We start from the raw sequence: 6,867 nt of genomic DNA on the forward strand, positions 1-6,867 counted from the left end.
TGTTGATGGATATACATATCTGTTTATTTTAGATAGATGGCTTGCCTACTCTTCAGTTATACATTAATGGATCTTGCACTCAATGCTATTGTGGTAGGAAAGCATATTCTGATTGAGCATTATGAATTACACGTATGAACCCGAAGAAAATGAAAATACATGTACATGTATGATTACATAAAACATGTACATGTCTGAGATGTTTGGCATGACGCGTAACGAAGAATTACCAGGTGCTGACTATTCATAGGTGGATCCAAGAATTTTTGAAAGGGGAAGGGGCATGATGCAAAGGATATTGGGTTACTCAGAACCCCCAGAGTAAAGAAGCTGTAGGGACCCAGGGGTAAAGATGTCCTAACTACTGCGTGCTGCGTTTTTACACTCCAGAAAATGCAAAGTAAATAGTTTAAAACTTTCTTTGTTTTAGTGTGGTGTGGTTAGGTCAATGCACAAGATGTGAATTTGAAGATAAGTCTGATCATTCGATATCTGAAAAATTTGCTAAAGACAAGCAGTATAATGATGTTATCGTGAGTCTCCCTGCCATACATCAGGAAAACGTTTACACTTTCGAAATGGAACAGTTTTAAAACCCTGGACTCTGTTTTACAAAAGACTACTACAAACCTCGTCAACTTAATAATTATGTGAGATTATTCTTATATATATGTTTACATAACTAAATTCGTCTTATTCACATCAAAATCACAATTTAATAAACGTAAAGAATAAAATAGATTGCTAATAAAGATTTTGGTTTCAGTTGTAAGTTCGTTTGTAAAACGTGGCCCAGTAAAACAACTCACACAAAACTACAAAACAGACACACATATCGGTTTTGAGTGTTTTTGATGTCACTCTCTCAGATTCTGCTCAGGTCTTAACTTCTGCCATTGACCAACAAATAAGACAGAACACTAAAGCATTTTTCCACCGACTGCGGCGAAAGGAACATATTTCCCGCAAGAAACTCAAAATGCAATTCATGTCTTAGAGCAGTATACCCACAGTACAGACCAAACAGTAATCCATGTCTTAGAGCAGTACCCACAGTACAGACCAAAAAGCAATCCATGCCTTAGAGCAGTACCCACAGTACAGACCAAACAGTAATCCATGTCTTAAAGCAGTACCCACAGTACAGACCGAAAAGCACTTGTGAATAACCTCCTAAAATATACGGGGCTTTGAAGCCTTGGATTGATGCAGCTGAAGAAGAAATCGACAAAAAAAATTCTTTCAGAGCCAGATTTGACCCGAGACAACCCTGACAAAGCAAAAAGATGCATTATAAACATTGAAAACTCTGGGTGATGTCATCAAAAAGGTGCATTATAAACATTGAAAACTCTGGGTGATATTGTCATCATAAAGATGCATTATAAACATTGAAAACTCTGGGTGATATTGTCATCAAAAAGGTGCTACTATTGTTAGACAAAGACAAGTATTTATAGAGGCTCATCGACAGCTCTCAGACGAACACTTTAACAAAAAGTTACGGCCTGACCACGCCAAGAAGTTCTGTCAAGATTACTGAAACCCTCCAGAAATTGTACAAGGGTAGAATCTGTGACGATTTTTCATTTACTGCCCAAATTCACAAAGAAGGCATGTCAGGCCGTCCAGTTTTCGGTGCCACAGGAATCACACGGCATCTCCGTCAGCATGTAACGGATGTACTGTCATACCCGACGAGCATAACTGATTACCTAAATAAAACCTTTCATTTGGGCCTGCCAGACCATGCCCTTCATTGTGACGATAGATGTTACTTCACTTTACACTAACATTCCTTATGATGCCCTTCAACTGAATCACTCATTCAGCTTCTTGAACATGTTCTCAACGCTGAATACTAATAGTAAATCATCGGCAATGGGAACTAAAATGGCACCGTGCATCTTGTGCCAACATCTTTATGGGGAGATTCGAACGTATTTTCCTATATTATTCATCAGGTAAACCTCATATACGTATTCCTCTGCGTTCCATAGATGACATTGAGATGAAGTGAGTCGGGAAAAGTCTCAACGATTTTATCACGATTGCGAAAGATTTCAAAATTTCCATCAGGTTCACTGTGGAGATTTCCATTTTCATGAATACTTTTTTAATATACTACAGCCACATCTATAAACGAGCAAATTTAGTTCAATCTCCACACAAAGTCCAATAACCTCATTTATACCCTTTGCCATACAGCTCTTATTAATCGCTCACCTGAATCCGCCACATCTGCTCTTCAACCACTTCTTTCCAAGATCAAGGACAAATTCTTAAAACTCATTTGACAAACAGGGGATATGATAATTGCAAGGTATGTGTTCCACAATCCCTTCTCCAGTACAAAAGAAAACCTTGAAATAACAGAGTTCCATTAGTCCCTACTTAATCATCTCGGCCCCGAGAACCTCAACGGTATTCTAGGAAAAGAAGTCCATTCTGCATGCCTTTAAACGAATGACTGGTGTTATCGAAGACACCCCCTTGGCATCCTTCAGACGCCCCAGAAACCCGAAGGACGTGGTAGTAGAAACTTTAGTCTGGATAACCCTTTACCTATGGAGGGTTCAAAACATGCTATAGCTCAGACACTGAGAACTTTGGCAGTCAAGTCATGGGTCGCAGTTACAAAATATTGGGAAATATTTCCTGCAAATCCAATAGGTGCATTTATCCCATCAGTTGAGATGTCTACCAGAAGCAGTATGTAGAAGAAACAACAGACTCCACAAACAGGCAAACAACCACCGGTCCTCTGTCAAAACCACTCCACAAACAGGTCAACAACCACCGGTCCTCTGTCAATATCATGAAAGATTTGCCAGTATCTCCACATTTCAATGACAGCTAGTAATCACCGATGGGAGGACATGACAATTGTGGGTATTGTCCATGATCCAAGTTGGTCAGATACCTAGAGAAAGCAAAAGGAAAGATTCTGAATGCACAGACTGAAATCATTCGACCCTCAAAGTATCAACAACCCCACTGACTTCACCAGAATGAATATAGGCTAATTCTTTACCAGGTTATGAACTCCAGCTCTCCTTTGATCATGTCTTCAACGCTACAGTCGTATTTTCCATGTTATTTCTAGCTTAAAACCATGGTAACTAGTGTTACCTGTTAGTTTACTAGATTACGTACTGGTTTACTGTTTAGATTTCCAACGTTTTGCATGGCAGAAATCTTTGCCATTATCAGGCAAAACCTCAAAACCTTTTCATTAATTTCAGTTTGTTGTGATTCTATGATAGTTTATGTGGTCCTTCTGCCGAATGCCCAAGGCATGATCACTACGGGTATATGGTGACTATTTGACTGTCTGGGCTGCTAGTCCTGTTTCATGCGTTGGTCCACATTGTTTTTCTGTCTTTTTGACAAATTGCCGGTTTTTAAATTTATTCACAGTGCATACTAAGGAATCTCTCCGGGTTTGGCATAATTTTTGCACTGATTATCATTTTTTATTCACTCGTCCTTCTTGGGATTATTAAGATAATTAAGTCAACTATCATTACATCGCGCATTGTGGATCCGCGCATAGGACTAATAGGGCGTGTTCTAGTTCGTTCTCCAGAAAACACAATGAATAGCAAGACAAAAACAATAAAAATGTAAATGGTACCGGTAGTGTAAATACACTTGTTTATTGTTTAATGCTAGCCTTTTTTGTACATCTTTTACTATCTTTATCTATAAATAGCCAATGTATGGAGCGCATAATTAACATAAACTCAAATAATTAAATGTATATAATTAATTATTGGAAGCTATCATTAATTCAATTAGTGCGCGCGATAATTCTATTGATGAGCGCATCAATTCAATTATTTTTCTCATCAATTAAATTGTTGCGCAAATCAATTGAATTGATGAGAGCAGCGGAATTATTGCTCCCAGAAATTAGTTTCACTCATCATTTGAATTAGATATGATATTAATTTAAGTGAAGAGAACAATAATTCAATTGTTAAATGAAATTGATGCGTGTATTAATTAGATTATTGCTCCCCAATTGAATTTTAGGGTGCATTAATTCAATTATTGATAATGTTAATAGATTTGATGTACAACATGTATGTAATTGTACATATATTTTCGAGATTGATGTACAATAGGACATTATACTAACGGTTTTAGGAGGGTGAATTATGAGTCAGTCACGTTTTTGCACATATCTCAGCAAGACCGTGTTTCATTTTTTTTATGTGTGACTATAAAAATGAAATCAATTTTCCCCAAATACGTAATAAATCCTTATTACAGCATGGAACGTGGAAACGAGGGTTGTGAATAATCTCACAAATCCGATATGATATTGCTCTATGAAGTAGGAGCAAGATCAAAAGATCAATATCAGATGAGAGAGAGAGAGAGAGAGAGAGAGAGAGAGAGAGAGAGGTTATTAATACTTGACTTGATAACCAATTTGGATCAACATTTATCATATTTTAATTTCAAGGGAAGGGATTTTGATGAAAACCATGTGAATCAAGTTTTTGTCAAACCTTGAGCTTTTGATCATCCCCCTAATCCGTATAGGATTAAATAAATTCTTAACGAGGAGCGATACACCTGCCTCGACACCAATAAATAAATGGGGAAATATATATGAAGAAAACTATGAAATAGAATTATCAAAAATGTTTACATCTATCCTGTATAGAAAATAACACTTTTCAGTGTTGAAGGAAATCTACTGCATATTCTAAACAGATCTATGGCAACGAAATCCGAACGTGACGAAAATGCGTGTCCATTTTCGATAAAAGAAAATGATAGAAGGTATCGAGAAGATATCACCAATTGACTTAATGCGCGCAACTATTCAATTGTACAGACCTCTTCACACAACTAGATAAGTAATGATATATTTAATTCTGAATTATTGCGCGCATTAATTGAATTGTTTATAGCATTAAGTTTTCTGCTGAGAGCAACAATTCAATTAAATGGTGGAATCAATGGTGGAATTATTGCCCACAAAATTGCATTCGGAGCTCGGTATAAATGGTTTGATGTTCTCTTTAATTCAATTGAAAATAAATTAATTATTTACAACACATTTATATAAGGAATTAATGCACGCATCAATTTTATAGAGAGTGCAACGATTCAATTAAAGAGATCATTAATTCAATTGTAGATATGTTGAATGGAGGATAGCTCTAATTATATAGTTGCTCTTTCTAAAAGAATTATTGCGCGCATCAATTGAAATAATAATTAATTAATAATTCAATTGAAGAGAGCAATAATTCAGTTATTGCGCGCATTAATTGAATTATTACTCTCTTTAATTGAATTATAACGCAATCAATTGTTGATATCGTCAATACATTTATAGCACTCATCAATTCAGAAGAATGCGTGCAATGATTCAGAATTGAAAATATCATTAATTATTTGAGGAGATCTTTAATTGAAATGTTGAGCGCATCAAATGAACTGTTAATATTTTCAATTATCTGAGTTTATGTTAATTTGGCGCTTCATAGAGAGCAACCGGAAAAGGAAATACATCATGCAAATTAATGGAAATGGTAAATAAAAAAAACAACAACTATCAAACATAACACGGTATACATTGGCTGCGCTCGCCCCAACGGTAGAACCGTAAATATATCATTTTGTAACGAAAACGAAATCGCAGGTAGAAAGTATCTTGGAGAAAACTGAATTCTAAACTTCCAAAATTTTATTTTTGAGAACTATCTACTTAGTCCATTTCGGATATTTTATTACAGCAATAAACTTGAAATTGAGAACATGAAATTTATCCATGATGTTGATACACAATTCTGATGAAGGCAAGAAAAGTTACATAAGACCTGCACAAGTTGATGTGGAATTCTGTTTGCTGCATTGTGTCCCATCGTACACGTACCATCACCGCGATGGTACGATAGCAACGGTACGATCCTACAATCGCCCTCATAGGTAGGTCGATCTTCATGTGATGTCATAGGTTTTTGCAAAAATCTTTATTACATTACTTTTTGTATGACTGAATATATACCTCTCAGAGGAATTTTATTCACTGAATAAGATCAAAAAAAATCTGGTAAACTATTCATTGTGAACAAATTTATATACATTTTTTATGGATATTCAATTATTTATGATAAAGAAAATGTTGTCAAGGGCAATAACTCCTATGCTGGTATTCCCTCTACTGTATATCTATTATACAATGATTTCCCTAATATCCACAATTAATTTATACACATTTCTAAATTAGCAGTTTCTCTAAATTGTTGTCATTTTAACAAGTTTTTATCTTTATTCATTATTCTGTTTTAGAAAATGTGTGATTTTCTGATGCTGACCTATACTAATGTTGTAAGGTGGTGATATACACATATTCTTTGGTTATTGATTAAATTATACTATATTAAGTGGATAATAGGGTGTTTTTTTTCACTTTCAACAAATGGAGCAATATTATAGCCTACATGTACGTATGTAACTAAAATTGAAATTTCTCCTGATAATGTGAATCATTTTCCAAATATATATAGATTTCTGATGGAATGCACACCACTTCAGCAAATGTATGTACTTTACTTGACGCATAATTATATGCACGGTGTTAAATTTGACAGAAGGTACAGGTGTCATATTAACGTTTTTCCGAGAATGCTGATATTCTTTTGAAGGTATATCTAAAAAAAAAATGAAATTGGACTCGTATAGGATTGATAACAATAATGACCATACTTAACATCAAGATACAAGTGATTGCATGTATATATAGGTAGACTCTAATATAGAATATATATTTATTCACCAATCAAGGGCCCTCAGGGGGCATATACATATTAACAATTAAACATTATAACTACATGATACAAT

Source organism: Ostrea edulis, chromosome 4, assembly GCF_947568905.1.
Source record: "Ostrea edulis chromosome 4, xbOstEdul1.1, whole genome shotgun sequence".
In the NCBI taxonomy this organism is placed as follows: Eukaryota; Metazoa; Mollusca; class Bivalvia; order Ostreida; family Ostreidae; genus Ostrea; species Ostrea edulis.